The 18,681-nt window shown below is 36.5% G+C and overlaps 1 protein-coding gene across 1 annotated transcript in view; it reads right to left on the reverse strand.

Moving 5' to 3' along the window:
* Positions 1-18,681, reverse strand: part of LOC114655151 (scavenger receptor cysteine-rich type 1 protein M130-like) — a 134,612-nt gene that overhangs the window by 43,570 nt on the left and 72,361 nt on the right. The window lies entirely within an intron of this gene.

The raw sequence follows: 18,681 nt of genomic DNA on the forward strand, positions 1-18,681 counted from the left end.
CTGCTCAGTTTTGTAAGAACAACTGAGTGAGCCGCTCTGTTTGCCAAAGAAGCTTTTCCCAAGTTGCAAATTTCCCACAACATGTGTCTTCATTGCATTGATGCTTGGTTTAAACCCATATTAATGGTTTTAAAGAAGGGGGTAGCTTAACTGATTACTTCAGAATGGGATGTGCCATAGATTTCAGATCCAGAGTACAGTGATCCCTCGCTATATCGTGCTTCGCCTTTCGCGGCTTCACTCCATCGCGGATTTTATATGTAAGCATATTTAAATATATATCGCGGATTTTTCGCTGCTTCGTGGGTTTCTGCGGACAATGGGTCTTTTAATTTCTGGTACATGCTTCCTCAGTTGGTTTGCCAAGTTGATTTCATACAAGGGACGCTATTGGCAGATGGCTGAGAAGCTACCCAGCTTACTTTTCTCTCTCTCTCTCTCTCTCGCGCTGACTTTTTCTGATCCTGACGTAGGGGGATTGAGCAGGGGGGCTGTTCGCACACCTAGACGATACGGACGCTCATCTAAAAATGCTGAAAGATTATCTTTACGTTGGCTACCTTCTGTGCAGCTGCTTAGTGAAGCGACATGCTGCCCGGTGCTTCGCATACTTAAAAGCACAGCATACTTAAAAGCTCAAAGGGCACGTATTGATTTTTTTATCTGTCTCTCTCTCTCTCTCTCTCTGTCTGCTCCTGACGGAGGGGGTGTGAGCTGCCACCTTCAACAGCTTTGTGCCGCGGTGCTTCGCATACTTAAAAAGCCAAACAGCCCTATTGAATTGTTTGCTCCTTTGAAGAGGAAGATATGTTTGCATTCTTTTAATTGTGAGACAGAACTGTCATCTCTGTCTTGTCATGGAGCACAGTTTAAACTTTTGAAAAAGAGACAAATGTTTGTTTGCAGTGTTTGAATAACGTTCCTGTCTCTCTACAACCTCCTGTGTTTCTGCGCAAATCTGTGACCCAAGCATCCATCCATCCATCCATTTTCCAACCCGCTGAATCCGAACACAGGGTCACGGGGGTCTGCTGGAGCCAATCCCAGCCAACACAGGGCACAAGGCAGGAAACAATCCTGGGCAGGGTGCCAACCCACCGCAGGACACACACAAACACACCCACACACCAAGCACACACTAGGGCCAATTTAGAATCGCCAATCCACCTAACCTGCATGTCTTTGGACTGTGGGAGGAAACCGGAGCCCCCGGAGGAAACCCACGCAGACACGGGGAGAACATGCAAACTCCACGCAGGGAGGACCCGGGAATCGAACCCAGGTCCCCAGATCTCCCAACTGCGAGGCAGCAGCGCTACCCACTGCGCCACCATGCCGCCCTGACCCAAGCATGACAATATAAAAATAACCATATAAACATATGGTTTCTACTTCGCGGATTTTCTTATTTCGCGGGTGGCTCTGGAACGCAACCCCCGCGATGGAGGAGGGATTACTGTAGATTCAAGATATGTCATAGTCACTGTTGCTACTGTGGAACTGACAAGCACTTGTGAGGCACCCAGGAGACAGACGTTAAAGACCAAGAGTTCAAAAATACATGCATTGAAACCAAAACAGGATGTGAAACGTGTGATTAAATATAACAGGAGCAAAACTCAAAACCAAAAGAGTACATAATGTTAAATGAAGATCATTGTGAGAATTTTGAAAAGTGACTGTTATTCACAGCTCATATAAGGAAGTGAACTCTAGGCCAACCTTTTAACCCATTGCATCATAACTCAACAGTCACGACCACCAAAGAAAAGCTCATAATAATCTGGGCAGACTAATGATGGAAGTTCCTAATGGTGGCTGAAATGCATCCAAATAATTAATAAAATTTAAAATTAATTGAGAATTCACAAATAAAAGATTCATATTTGACGACCCTCCCAAAAAACCAAAACAAGTGTCAAATCTCAAAATATGATTCAGAAAAGACAGTAAAAAGTAAAAATGGAAAGCAATTTACAACAGGAACATGGCTGTCATGCTTGATTCAGAAGGGTTGTGTCTGAGTTTTCAGTTCCATAGATGGATTCTGAGCCACCTGTAAGCCTATCAACAAACTGTAATTTTGTTATTCTTAGGGGTCATATTAAGTTGTTTGGTTGCTCTTGGCCTGCTCAGTCAAGAGATATAGTTCCTACAGCATGTCCTGATTTTGCCCAAGATCTTCTGTCAGCAGGACAATATAATAATAATAATACTAATACTATTACTAATAATAATAACTTGCATTTATAGAGCGCCTTTCACAAACCCAAGGTTGCTTTACATACAGAAGAAGAAAAAAAATCACACAGAAGACAAATGTTCATTGAGGGGAAACGTTTTGAGTTGAGATTTAAAGGTTGGGAAAGAGGAGCAATCTCAGAGAGACTGAGGAAGAGGGGCCATAACACTGAAGGACCTACCTCCCAGGGTGGAGAGTCTGGTGCGTGGGGACAATAAGGAGATTACTGCTCCAGGACTTGAGAAAGTGACAAGGAGTGTATGGAGCTAGGAGCTGAGTGAGGCAGAGGGGGGCAAGGTTATGTAGGGTTTTTAGGTGAGAAGCAGAATCTTGAATTTAATCCTTGATGGAACTGGTAACCAGTGAAGTTGGGAGAGAACAGGGGAGATGTGAGCAGAACGCTTTGTGTGGGTGAGGACTCTGGCTGCGGAGTTCTGAATGTACTGTAGCCTCTGTAGAGATTTTGGAGGGAGGCTGATGAAAAGGGAATTGCAGTGATCAACACGAGACATTACAAAACAATGAACCAGAGTGTGAGCATCATTAAGGGACAGAAATGGATGGAGGTGGGAAATGTTGACGAGATGATAGAATTCAATTTTGGAAAGAGACCTAATGTGTAGCTCAAAGTTCAATGATGAATCAAACAAAACACCAAGATTACTGACAACAGGAGCAGGTTTGACAAGTGTACCATCAATAGAAACAGAGAAGTTGGATCCTAAACACACTACATGTGCTACATTTTAAAAAATAAACCTTGTGTTTTTAGTTATCCTTCTCTGTGTTAGTGTTCATTCTGGTAAAATACAGACTTACTTAGCTTTGTATTTTTTAACAGTTTCTGTTGTGCTTAGAAGACTGGTTTTGGGGGGGATATGATTTTGCTGCTTTTGCAGTTTGCTTTAAGTGTATTTGATTAAAGAAACTGGTTTCTTTAAAGGAAGATTTTCGGGAAGGTTTCCCCTTTCATTCTCTCCTTGAAATGTGCTTAATTATTCCAGTTTAGTTTTTTTTTTCTCTTGGAAGTAATTTTGTTTTAATCAGAATTTGTTCAGTTTAATTACTTCCATTGTTTCTGTTTCAAATAAACCATTTTGCTATTTAATTATTTGTATTTTTGAGTAATTCTCTTCTTAAAAGGTGAATGGAAAAATTAAGCAATAATACTGTTAATCCACTTTCCCTGTTAAGGGGTTTTGGGAATCATGATAAACACGGATACACAAGGTGTTCATCCCAAACAATGCTTAGATAACTTATGTGCAAACTTAGGAACTTAAGCTGCATTTATTATTGCTAATCCAGGAACATCAAAAAAGCTCAACCACGTTGCAGTGCTTGTAATTCAGATGAGGAAGGCTATTATTCCCTGTAGATGAACTGCTGTCTGCATTAAAATTTCAGTCATTTTAGCATGACACCCACTGGCTCTAATAAAACTGAATTTTTATAATAGTTATTAGACATAGAGAATACATAAAAAGAACAGTAAAATATTTTAATTTCTTTGACTCAAAGTTGCATTGAAGTGAAAATGTCATCTATCAACATTAGCTCCAGCTTTATTGCCCCCAGCAGTATCTCAACCCTCACCATGGCCTTCACACATACAGCAAATTTAGAGAATGGGAAATGCCATCTTTGATTAAAAATTCAGGGTACAGCAAAAATGCTCTGCATAGAGGTCCTGCAATATATAACCACAACTATATATATCAACACTCTGCACAATTGCATAGTGTCTCTGCCAGCCCCTCTAGACCAGCCTATATATATCCACCTCCTAAATGAAATTTAATTTCAACCCACCACACCTTTGACTGTGACTTGGCCAGTCTACATATGGCTCCAATATTGCTACATAAGCCATCCATCAAACTGTTTTTGTATTACGTTTGTAGAAAATATTCCCTTAGTTCTTAGCTGCTGTGGAAAAACAATCCTTGGTTTTAAACTTGATTTTCCATGAAAGAGAAGTACATACCACCATACAAACAAATCTTAAAACTAATGATATTTGCACTCTAATTATGACTGTTAATTAAACAACAATACAAGCTGATTCTAAACACATGATGCCACAATGTTACACTTGTATATTAGTTAGCTGATTTGTATTTCCAGGTAAATTATTGTTTGATAAAAACTGTATTATTAATATATAGCAAAGCTAAGATTAAAAATAGAAAATCTGGACAGACATTTAAACAATTCAATATGATGTTCATTATTTCACCGAAAAAGTTAATTGTTTCTTACATTTTTACCACTCTTTATCCCTCCCAGTTACTAATAGTGAATAGTAATCATATGCACTCATAACAGGAATTTTTAAGTGCTGTGTACACAAACTGAATCTATAAGGAAACAGACAATATGTGAGTTCACTTAATATTTAAAAAACTCAGAAACACTGAACACCATGAATGTTGCAAAAAGTTCACCAAGCAAAACAAGCAGAAAAAATATTGTAGGTTTCAACAGAATTATAGCCTCTAGTTTTACATTAAAAATATGTAATTGGTGAACATGATGAAAGTAATTACTAAATAAAATAACCTCAGTAGCTCTAGAAATATACTAGAGGCTTGGATTAACTGGTTAATTTAAAGTGTAAACATTATAATGTAATTAATACCTGAGTGGAGCACAAGGGAAAAAAGGCAATAAAGCCCCTGCATTTGCAATGCCTCAATCCACGACATACTGTTTAACCATCATACATTGCTGATGTTTTTATGTATGTTTATTTATTTTAAATCATCTTCCAAGTCTAAAGTCATTCTATAACTTTTCAAATTCAAGCTGGAGACTTTTATCGGATAATGTACTGTTCTCTAAGTATGATTTTCTAGCAAATATGCTGCATTAATCTTGCTCAGTATCATGTAATATGTTTTTTCTGTTTCTTTTTTTTTAATTACAAGCTACTGTAAATTCTGAGCAAAACACTGTTGTAAATTCGACAGCAGTGTTTCATGCAGGAGTCTGGCTCACACCAAATTGCCCCACATAGACATAAAGACCACAACGTGCCAATCTGAATTTTCCACTTGAGAAGCCAAGCACTGTCTTTCTACAGTTTCAGTCTTATAGCCAGAGCACAATCCTGCAGTACACCTTTGCAATACATGTTCATATCAGTCTGCACATTCCCCTTTGAGAGAGCTCAGGAAGGCAACAGTGAACTCATAAAGTACCTGGCGAATTTCCTAGTCTAGATGGTGCCAGGTTTCATTTACATTTCTTAGAGTGGTGAGTTTTGTAGTGTATGGTAATATTACAAAGCTGATTTGTGTGGCATACTGCCACAACATATAAATGCAAGTGAAAATCGCAGTGTTTGCAATTTCCAAGACTAAAAATCTTTAACCTTTTCATTTTAAGTTTTTATATCACACCAACATAATATGAATTATTACAGCTGTAATGAAAAATCCATTTTATATTAAATCCATATAGAAAACTTAATCAAAGTAACTAAAGTTTCACACCTGTAGCTGGTCTTCAAACCAACTGAAGAAAACTACAATAATCAGCCAGGAAGCTAGAAGAGATTATAAGGCGACTCTTCGAAACGTTTTTGATCACTGTCTCTTTATTTGATAAGTGAAGAACCTTTGACGTGTGTCTCTTGAAAATACACAGTTTTAATGAACATACACAGCTTCAAAAAAAAACTATCAAAGCTCGAGTTAGAAAGCAATTCTATCCGAAAAATGAGAGAAGACTGATATAAAAAATTAAAATGAAGTAAAAAATATAATGACTCTAGTTTCTGTGTTACCCTGAAATAACATACAGTAGCACTGCTGCCTCACAGTTAGGAGACCCGGGTTCGCTTCCCGAGTCCTCCCTGTGTAGAGTTTGCATGTTCTCCCCGTGTCTGCGTGAGTTTCCTCCGGGTGCTCCGGTTTCCTCCCACAGTCCAAAGACATGCAGGTTAGGTGCATTGGCAATTCTAAATTGTCCCTAGAGTGTGCTTGGTGTGTGTGTGTGTGTGTGTGTGCGCCCTGCGGTGCCTTGCGCCCTGTGTTGGCTGGGATTGGCTCCAGTAGACCCCTGTGACCCTGTAGTTAGGATATAGCTGGTTGGATAATGGATGGATTGATGGATGTTGATGAGTGCCTTGGCAGAGCAGGAGGAAGAGACACCAATAATGACCAATTAAAGTAACCAACAAATATGTCAGTGCACCCAAGGAGGGCTACTGCACAGACTACAATTACCAGAGTACTCTGCGTTTGTCTGGATGAGTACCGAAGCCCAGGGATGCGGCCCCCTAGTGTACTGGGGGAACTAATAGTAAACAGGGATTGCCTCCACTGTCTCTTCATTATACTGGCCTCCTGGCTGGGTGAGGTTCTTCAGTCTAGTCTCAGCTGTGCCCACTTACATAAAGGCACCTTGTGTTAGCTTCTTGCCCAAGGTAGACCATTTCTTGGCTATCGTCTGGTTCTTCTTGTTGGTTGGCTTCCCGGCCAGGTAAGGAACTTCCACCCATTCCAACAGCTTATGCCCATCCATGTGTGCCGGTCATAATAATAATAATAATATATATATATATATATATATATATATATATATATATATATATATATATATATATGTATATATGTGTGTGTGTGCCTTCAGCAAGGCACTCTCATATAGGCACATTTTGTATGCTGCATACTGGAGACTAATGCTAAAATCATTTAAATTTATTTCTTCTCTCGTCAAGCACCACTCAATACATGAGAATGAAAAAAACAAAAACAAGATATTAGAAATTTTTCAATTTTTAAAAAAATAAATAAAACTGAATATACCATACTACTAAAAATCCTGTGAGTATGTGTGCGTGCGTGTGTGTGTGTTTGTGTGTGTGTGTACGAAAGCATGTTTAGTAGATTATGTATTCTCAAGAGATGCATGGTGTCAAGATTTTCTCAAAATGAATGTTTCCTATATAAATTCATAATATGACACATTTTTTAAAGTAAACTTTAATGTTTCATAAAGCATGATGCCAATATGTTTGTTTTATGTGTCCCCTATCTTCTGAGAACTACCATAAAATAACTTATAAATATGCTACAATTTAATACTGTTCTCAACTATAACGTTGTATAGAGAACCAGATACACACTTCTAGTTTACAATTTTGTGGTTAAATAATAAGTTGTACACAGGCTTAGCAAAACTAAGGCTGTCTCATCCAGCTAGAATTATAATATTTTACTAAACATTGAAACACATTCCAAATATTTCTGTCAAAAGTACTGGCTTTTATTTTTTATTTTGTACGCAGTGTTCCTCTTCTTTGTAGGACCACCTTTAGCTTTCATTACAGCTTGCGGCAGATCATAATCAATTTACCACATCTTGTTGGAGTTATATTAGCCCATTCCAGCTTGCATAGCTCCTTCAGGTTGAATTGATTGGATATGTGGTGCCTGGCATCTGTTTTTTTTTTATAAGGTTTTAAATTTTATTACTGTATATGGCATTCCAAATCAGTTACTGTGCCTTAGGAATCAAACAGTAGTGTGTGTGGTAAGTATCGTGTCTAGGTTTTTCTTCACAAACCGACATTTAAAAGTAATAAGGCTACACAAATTTACAAAAATGTACTGAGGATTCAAACATGTTTATAGCTGTGTTATACGTTTATTTTTAATTTGATCTTATCTTATTCTCATTTATCCTTTTATTTAAGCAAAGGTTAAAATTAAAAAATATGTAGCTGATGATGACAAGTGTAGGTGATACAGACCAATGTAGTGGTTCTAGCTTTATTTTGTGTTATATGTGTGAAAATATCTTTTATCTATTAATGTCTAATTAGCTGTATTAAAATATTAATATATCTTGTGAATTGCCACTTTTCAAAATGTGAAACAATGTATCAGCCCAATACTGTTATCTACTGCATGTATTTTCAATTCAACAATGTGCTGCATTTGAAAATGCAATATATGTTTCACAGGAAATGTGTGTACATGAGTTTCAAGTACTGGTTCTGTTTTCAAATTTAGTTAAAGTGGTGACAGTAAATAACACTGCTGTCTCACAATTCCATAGTCCTGTGTACTGTGACAAGCCTGCACATTGTCCTTGTACCTTTATGGATGTTCCTCCAGGACTCTGGTTTTCCTGCCACATTCCACAGATATACTGTAAATGTTAGGATAATTGCTAAATTTAATTTCTCTCCACTTGTGTAAGTATATCTTGTGATGACATAGGCAACATGCCTGAGGCTAGTACACAATGCTGCTAGGACAGGCTCCAGGTATGTGTCCCTGAATTTTATTATGTAAATTCTATAATTGATAGATGGATGGATACAGTCTTTTTTATGTTGTGCAGTGGATAACATTGCATCAAAGCTCTGGAAGATTTGGTTCAAATGCCAGTTTAGAATTTGGGCCACCTATTTTCTCCAGGTGTTTCATCCCCCAACATTCGAAAAATGGACACGTTAGGCTGACTGGATATTGTGGCAGACGGCCAGGGACCTTGCCCCACCGGGACGCCTGGATCAGGGAAGGACTGGGAAAGGGGCAATAACTTACCTGGACACAAGAGGGCAGCCGCCCTGATTTCCATTAAGGGCCATAGATACGGAGCTTGGAAGCTCAACCCTGTGGGGGTCCGTGGCCCAAACAAGGGGCTGCCTGGATGGTACCTGAGCCCTGGAGGACAGCACTTCCGCCACACCAGGAAGTGCTACTGGAAGACCATTACCAAGCACTGGAGCACATCCATGGCATGATAAAAGGGGCCGCCTCACTCCCTTCAAGGAGCCGGAGTCGGGAGGAGGAGCTTGCAAGAGAGGAGTGGAGGCGGCCGAAGAGAGATAGAGACTGAGGAGCAGTGTGTGAGTGCATGGAACCAACTGTAAATAGTTCTGTAAATAAACCCGTGTGTTTTAGACATTGGTGTTGTGTCTGTCTGTGGCCGGGCTAGCTTTTACAATATTCTAAATTTGTCTGTCATGTGAAGGGTGAATGACAGCCTGTGTGTGTCAGTCCATGGTTGGTTCCTGTAATATGACTCTTGATGCTGAGATAAACATTATCTCCATGACGCTGAACTGGAATTAATTGGATTTAGTAAATGGGTGAAGGTACTGAATTGATTTACTTTCTTATCAATATAGTATATTATATAGAACCATTGACAGATGTTCTCATTATTGTTTAAAAGACAAAAGCTGTCAAAAGACAAAGTAAATACATGCTAATTGAGAACACATAGTAATCAAACAACCACAAAATAAACAAAACAATCTGCTGCGTCTGTTCCTCAAGTCACAGATAGATTTTTCCTGTTGGAGTTCATTTGCTTTTGTCAGTCAGCCTCTTCATACACAGCAAACACTTTCCTTCTCACCTGTTATTTTTCCTCTAACTAAGTTTCTCTTTTCTTTTGTGGTGTTTACACCAACAAATTTCCCTACATTTTTAGCAATGACAAGTGTGGCATTTGAACCCAGTCCCAGTGTTATTTGTGATAATCTGTAGCTACTTCACCACCAGACTATAGTGTCTTGTAGAACCACCTGGATGTTTTACACTGCTGAGCAGTCCATTTAAATTATTTCCTGGTTGCCGGCACTTTGTTTGAGATCTCTCTCTCCCTCTCTCTCTCTCTCTCTCTTTATACTGAGCACTACTCTCTCTCTCTAAAGATTTATTCTGAATTTCTGACACATTCTGTCTGCTCTATGGTATTTATTTGCAGGACAACCAATGCCAGCAAAGGTTTAAGGGCCACCTATGGACTATGTGTGATCCTGCTGGTGTGTAGATAAACTCTCCATCTGCTAGCAAATACTTCTGTTTTCCCTGCCTTGTCAGATCATATTGGTATTGTGCTCATTACAATACAAATGGTAAATCAAGCTTATTATTTGCATTAAAACATTTCTGGTCAAATTATGTCCTCAATTAAAAATGCACAAAAATCTGTCTAACTATTTGCTTCACCTCTAATGTTCTTCTAAAGTCTGCAGTGTATCATTACCTAACCCTGAACATTAAAGTAGCTGCACCTATTGCTGCCCTTTGTGAATTGTGTTATACAGTACTTATTACTCACATGAGGAGATATAGGAATATATTCATGTTTGCTCACTAGATTCATGCTGTTAGATCAATGTCTATTCATTTGCACATTTAAGAAGATGTGTTGCTTTTTAGATTTATTTGGCATACTAATACTTAAACATTATGACTGCACAGAAAATATATTTTCACAAATGGTTCACATGCATCTGTTCTATATTGCATTACATAACAGGATAAATGGGAAAAACTGCTTTCCAATTTAATACATTATTTTACAATTCTCCAGGGTGTATTTTCTAAATTATGCTATGAAAAGTATATTTGAGCAGAACAGAATAAAATTTTGATTTAGTTTTGTATGTTTTTCTCACCTTGTCTAAATAAGAAAAATATTAACTATCATACCAGTGTATTTCTGAATTATTATACATTTATTTATTAATAAATACATGTATTTAATGTATTTGTATTGTATTATATTATATTTTTTGTCCTGTGAGCCTCTATCTTTGTTTTGATGTTTCTACTACTGTATGCATCAAAATTTTCCTTTTTGATTAATAAAGTTTATCTAATCTAATCTAATCTAATATCCTTTATAATTAAATAAAATGTATATCGGGAATGCACATCAATTGAGACTGGACTAATGTACTGTAATTATTTTTCATTCATTTACATGAAGAAACTCAGCTTTGCCATATCAAGTTTATACCGAAGTTATTAGCCAAAAGATAAAATGTGTGTCTGTTGTAGGACAAAAGGTATGTACTTTATTTTACTCCTCTTATTTTCCAACAGCAGCATTTCAGTAAAGAGTTAATAAAATGTAATGACCTTCAACAGATTCTTGTATCCCTAGACCTATAAACCATCTCTTATTTTCAAAATAAATGTAGACCAGGACTGTTGAACTCTAACTGTAATAACAACAGATGCTTAACTGCCAGGAAATTTTTGGATCTGAGTGGACCATATCTTTTTCTTTTAGAAGTACTTTATTTGTGGGTTGAAAGCCACAATTACATATTATCAGCCAGAAATGAGTAAAATGGTGAAAAGGTAAACAGTAAACTGCCAGAGGTTTAAATTTAAAGTTTAAAAAAACTGAAGAAAAAAAGTTAATTTCAGAATATTACAAATTGGCCTTCTTCAGGGAACAACTAATAGATTACAACCTACAGATTATCTGCTGCAATTAAAGTAAAATAAGCCTTGCAAATTGAATCAAACAGTTTGCACAGGTGTCCTAACTTCTGTTGATTACATAAAACCCTCTGTCTGTCTTAAAGTAGAGTTGGAACAGACTGTGTTACTACATCCTCTACTGCACAGGAAAAAAGAGACATAATCATTTTTGGCATGTATAGTGATGTCTAAAATGTAAAGGAGAAAGTTTGGCAAAGCTCAATGGTTAGCAAGCGCACTATAAATTTACAGTAAGAGAGAAAGGAGTAAAGACAGAAATGGTGTCCTTAGATCCAAGACAAGCCTAGATCGATGCAGTGGTGTCGGGAGGCAGGGTAGGGGCTTCAGAGGCTTAGGTCCCTGATCTACTGTGCCTACCGCCTGTTTTCTTTCCTTGATTATATACATGCTCAAACTACATCTATTCAGCCATTTTCTAAACCTGCTTTTACAGAGCAGGGTCACAGGGAAGCTGGAGCCCAACTCAGCTAGCATCGGGCACAAGGCTAGAACAATCCCTGGACAAGGTGCTAGCCCATTGCAGGGTGAACACACACACGCACATCACAGGGCCAATTTAACATTGCCCATCCACCTAATATAACTTAAAAATACCTTTTAGGCTAGCTACATTTTTTTTATCACTAACCTACTTCAACATCTTCAAAATTACATATTATTTTTCAATTTCAGTAGTGCTTATATACTCAACACCAAGTTTATCAGGGTTTTACGAAGCAATGGTGGAGCAACTGGCAAATGTAGCACTGATCAAACAGGTCATTGATAAAGATTATCTACTTAGTGGAGATCATGGAAGTAACCAATGCAAAGTGAAACCTTAGAATTAAATGACTGGTGGTCCACCATGTTGCATTAAACAAGAGCACATGGGACTGCACCTACTGGTGTAAATAAAGGACTTTTAGGTTAGGGAGTTCATTTGTAATGATGGCTAAAGAGTCTTCTTTAATTACTGAGTATTTACTGCTAGTAAACTTTACTTTATTTACTGAGTATTTAAAGTCTCTTTTCTAATTTCTCACTGGAATAATTGAAGGAGCATATCCAGAAACTTCTGTTCATTTTATGTCCTGTAAAAAGCAAATCTGGACAGAAAGTGAACTAATGTGATATTGATAAGGATAAAGGAAGAGACAGAGCAAGCTGTGTTCGAGTTAAAATGTATATTTTGCGTTGCATCTGTTTTAACAGCTACCTTTGCTGGTAGCAGCTAGTAAGAGAATAATATGTTTGGCTCACAATTCTACATAAGAATGGATAAAATGTAACCCGTTATAGAATGAAGAATGAAAATTGGTAATTTGTATCAGCCGATTAGTGTATCTTTACATAACAAAGATATGGTCCATTTATTTTCTTAAACTATTTTTGAGTACTACTGTCATTTCCTTCAGGCACTAAACATAGACCTGGATACTGGACACAACCCTAGTCCAAAATATTCTTATGACCACTTTAAAGAGAACTCTGAACTATTTAGAAGGTCCCATTATAGCAATGAATTCTTACATTATTTGCTTCACAATAACAAAACGTAAACTTTACAACTGTTGAACAGTTTAATATTTGGAATCCTTTTAATGAAAGTGGTTCATTTCACAGTATAAAGATTTTTGCAGCATTTTAAAAGCTAATTTAATTGTACACTCTACCTTTTAAAGAAAGATTACAATGCAATAATAATAGCACCAGTTTTAGAAGGTGACACTCAACATCTTGTTTTCTTACTGATATCTGCTTTTGTATGTTATGCTTACTTTTTAATGAACAAAACGCTTGTGATGATCAGGTGCAGTGGCTTTGACCATATAACTCTGACTATCATTAGGTGGATAATGTTTGTTTTACTCAGTCTAATTCCAAAATCAAATAAAAGTATTGTTGTAAAGTTTGTATGAGAGAGAGAGATGTAAATTAATCAGATATCAGTAAGGACATTTGTCTCCTTGAATTACTGAGGGATGTCACTCAGCACATAATGACTGAAAGATTCACTCTTTCACTAGATTCCATAACCTGGAGATTATAACTGATTGGATACACTGATGTTATTCTGGATGTGCATTATTCTCAAAACATTCTCCTAGCTTTAAGATGTCGGACTGCCTCACCCCTCATCTGTTTATGTATCAGTTTGTACTAGGAATACTAGATGCTACGGTATATGAGATGTAAGTCAAGACAGTTTCAAATGTAATCATCTACAGAATATTACAAGACCAGACAGAGCTTAAAATGAAACAAAACCAAGAATTTAACTCATATTTTTACATATGTGAATAAATTGTGCTTTTAAAACTAGTCCTATCAAAATTAGGTGCAATGTTTCAGTTGTTTTTATCTTCACTGGAAGAAAAACTTTATTTTTTGTTATATGGATAAAAAACAAAAGCTTTCTTTTCTAATACTTTAATATTTTTGTTTTTTGCCACAACAGGTCAAAAGCAATTAAAAAAATAACAATAAAATTACCAGCTATGAATAAATTACAAAATTAAACATATTTTTTAACTTAGTACAATATCAAAATATTAAAAACATACTTTACCATCCATGTAATGAAAGTACACAAAGGCTATTTAGCCAGGACAATTTTATCTATAATAATAAAAGGCAAAGCCCTCACTGACTGACTGACTGACTCACTCACTCACTGACTGACTCACTCATCACTAATTCTCCAACTTCCCGTGTAGGTGGAAGGCTGAAATTTGGCAGGCTCATTCCTTACAGCTTACTTACAAAAGTTAGGCAGGTTTCATTTCGAAATTCAAAGCGTAATGGTCATAACTGGAACATATTTTTTGTCCATACACTGTAATGGAGGAGGCGGAGTCACGTATCGCGTCATCACGCCTCCTACGTAATCACGTGAACTAAAAACAAGGAAGACATTTACAGCACGAGTCACACGCGGGAACGAAGGTAAATGACGTTAATTTTTGACTGTCTTTTAATACTGTGTGAGCATACATATTAACACATGTGCAATTAAACGTGTGCATTTACGGGGTGATTTCTGAGGCTTAAAAGCTCACCTTTTATCAAACGCGGGAAGAAAGGTAACTGACGTTGTTCACTGTCTTTTAATACTGTGTAACCATACATATTAACACATGTCCAATTAAACGTGTGCATTTACGGGGTGATTTCTCAGGCTTAAAAGCTCGCCTTTTACTAAAAAGGTAAATGCAAAACTATTTTCAATCAGTTTATTGAAACGCTCCCGTTAAGGATTGCAATAACATATTCGCGAGATAAAAGAACGAAGTAGGGGGAAATGGAGGAACAGCCGCAAACAGCGAAGAGCAAAAAATTAATTAAACAATTGAGAACGGAGCGAGTTAAGCATACAAGCATGTTCATAAGGGAAAAAAAGCACGGTGTAAAACGTAAGTTTAAATGAAGTTTATAGAAACGCTCCTGCTGCGGATTGCAATAACATATTCGCGAGATAAAAGTTTAATGAGAAGACACGAGGTATAAACGAACCACACGCCGTGGCGCAACGTTAGGGGCAACAGTTTCAACCATTCTATGATCTGCTTCTCGCAACTGAAAGACGGCACATGGCGGATGTTAGCCGACTTGCTGACCGCAACGTTAGGGGCTTCAACTATGGCGCTGACGCAACATCTCAGTGCCAACACTTTGCAGACTGTACTTAAAAGACACGCCCTCCTCACTGGACAGTTAAAAACACCAATCAAACTAACGATGACATCAAGTATTACCCAATCAAAAGTAGGAAAGGAGGCATCTTCATAAAATGCGTGTGGGATGATTTGCATGAGACGCTGCTTTAAAAAAAAAATAATAAAAAAAATACGGGATAAATCCGTCCAGTATTGATTCAAAACGGGACGCGCAATTTCATTCTCAAACACGGCACGATTCCGTATTTTAAAGGACAGCTGGCAACCCTACAGTGCCAGGTAACCACCCATACAATCAGATTGTGATTCAGACTAGGAATGCAATGAATGTAATTACCCCGATCTACATACAAGGCGAAAGTCTTGCAACATTCAAAGATGATGGTTTGGGATAATTAGTACTTATTAAGTACAACATTGAACATAAAACAGCTTATGAAGCCTTGAACCAAAAAAAGCAAGATCTCAGAGATCGTAAAAAAAAAAAAAAGGAGGTAATGTCGTTTTACTCGCTGTAGATTTTAGTCAAACATTACCAGTTATTCCACGAGGGAGACCAGCAGATGAACTCAACGCGTGTTTAAAATCCATGCTTCTCCCACGGTCGGTTATATGTCGCGTGTTCTCAGGTAGGTACACCAAAAAATGTATACATTTAAGCATGTAATGGGCAAAGAAAAAATGAGGTATACCCGAAGGCACTGCAGTAGTACTCAATGTAACTTTACTTCTTAAATGTTAATGTTTTACTGTTTAATAATTTATACGCTTCTTATATATTGTTCAAATTCTTTTATCAAAATACCACTGACAGCGCAATGCACGATAACATGGACTGAATACACCATACGCATCTGCCCACGGCCGCCCTGGTGTGCGCAGATAGGAGTTGATTCTAAAATAAAATAAACATAAAAAGAGTAATACAATCATCACCCATAAAGTGGATAGCAGACGTGACGTATTATATGTGTACCACATTTCAAGTCAATACGTGAAACGGTTTGCAAGCTACATGTGATTTAAAATCCTGGACAGACCAACGAAAAGCCACGGTAGCAAATTATAGAAGAAGATTTTACTGTTTAATAATTTATATTTATATGAAATGTGCTTCTTATATATTACTTCATATTCTCATATGATAATGATGTTAATGTTGTTTATATTGATTTCTATGTTATTGTAAGTGCATCTATGTGTGTATATGTATGTATGTATGTGTATATATATATATATATATATATATATATATATAAAAAAATATATATATAAAAAATATATGTGTATATGTATATATAATATATCTGTATATGTGTGTATATGTGTGTGTATATGTGTATATGTATATATATATGACAGCAACACTCATAACAATGACAACACAATTACATTGACAATGATGTTACGTTATTTTTAAAATGTTTCCTTTACTTTTTCATAACCTCTTTAACACACTACTTCTCCGCTGCGAAGCGCGGGTATTTTGCTATATATATATATATATATATATATATATATATATATATATATGTGCATATATATATGTGTGTATATATATATATATATATATATATATATATATATATATATATATATATATATATATATATATAGATAGATAGATAGATAGATAGATAGATAGATGTGTATGTATGTAGATATACAAATATGTATATATATGTATATATGTGTATATATATATGTAGATATACAAATATGTATATGTATATATATGTATATGTGTCTGCATGTGTGTGTATATATATATATATATATATATATATATATATGTATGTGTATATATATGTTGATATATGTATATATATGTGGATGTGTATATGTATATATTTATGTATATACAGTATGTTTATGTATATATATGTTTACATAACCTCTTTAACACACTACTTCTCCGCTGCGAAGCGCGGGTATTTTGCTAGTCTTTTATATCTGCCAATGAAGATTTATTACTTTACTGTTTGTCTTAAAGCTTTGCAGTATTCTGCATTCTAGGGCCGTTATAGTCTGAAAATTAAACATTCAAAATATAAAAGTTGCAAAAAAAAAATGCTCCAAAAATGTAAACAGATAAAACAGGTTTACTTCCAACAAGCAGCCGCTGGAAACACCTTTCAGTTTTATTTAGGAAACAAGCATGAAAGGAATTTCGCAAAAGACATGCATGCATTTTGTGGGAGTCTAAGATTCTCCCTGTACTGCAACAGGAGGTGACCTGACCTGAGAGTATGGAGTATGGACACACAAACAAGAGACTTAGACAAAGTAAAAGAGTGACTCCAGTCATTCAACTATTATTCATTATATTTATACTTCTTTTCCAGGAATGCACCCATATGATATTGTTAGAATGTCCTAGACACAACACAGCTCTAAATATACAGTCAGTACTGGAGCAAAATTCCACTTGTTCATTAGTATCAGATGGAGTAATGGTCCACCCTGGGTGACAGTGATGTATCAGGATTTTAATATAATATTCTTCCATCCTTTGGTATGGATGGAGTGAGAAAGAGAATCTGCAAGAGTACCAAAACATAACTGTGCCACCACAGAAGAAAAATAGGTGGTTCCACCAAATTAACAATATGGAGTTGGTGTTTACAAGGGGGAAGTTACAGCTCACTCTAATACTGGTAAGAACCACTTTGTGTGGGTCCTTGTTTATTCATTGGGTGCTATGGAAATGGCCAGGTGCTTCTGAATTTCTAGCCTGAGAAAACAGTGCAGCTACACTGTTATGTGTAATGTTTTGTGCTCAAAACATTCTTGCTACAAGATCTACTTTCTTTTTACAAATTACTTTAGCAATATTTAACAATGCAAACAGTACTGAACTTTTTGTAGCTCATCACTGACTTGAACTGATTAGCTTTGATTTTCAAAAAATCAATCCATAAGTGCACAGGCAATATAAAAATATGATATTGCTTATTTTTCCTGCCAGACATAAGGTGGATAACTTATTTCAAATGGTGTTATGGCAGCTGATAAGCCCCTCGGATTCCATTACTATCAGCAGAGAAATTCAGAATACTAGGCAGAAAAACATCTTCTGACATGATAAAAATCAATTTCTGCTAATTCATACTGATTCAAAGAACAACTAAATATTTCCTGAGTCTGAGACTTCATCCTACTGGGTACAGATAATGAAAGCTAGACAATGTGGTGTACTATCTTCATGGCATATATTGGGTGCCAGGAAATGAGTGAAATATCATTTGAATGTTACAGATTATCTGAAAATATCAAACATATCTCTTCACAGCAACAGGGAACCTTTGAGTAGTTTGGGCCCATAGACAAACAAGTATATTTATTTCTTTATATAGAACAGGAAGACTGTTTCAATGTAGTCTAGTCTTTTAGCTGCCACAGGCGATGCCTTGCAAACCCTCAGACAAATCACAAATGATGTTACCAGGTCACATCTTTCCTCACTCCTGCCACTTCAACCACTCTAAGGCATGAGGTCTCTACTAAATTT

This window comes from Erpetoichthys calabaricus, chromosome 1 (assembly GCF_900747795.2).
Source record: "Erpetoichthys calabaricus chromosome 1, fErpCal1.3, whole genome shotgun sequence".
Classification (NCBI taxonomy): domain Eukaryota; kingdom Metazoa; phylum Chordata; class Cladistia; order Polypteriformes; family Polypteridae; genus Erpetoichthys; species Erpetoichthys calabaricus.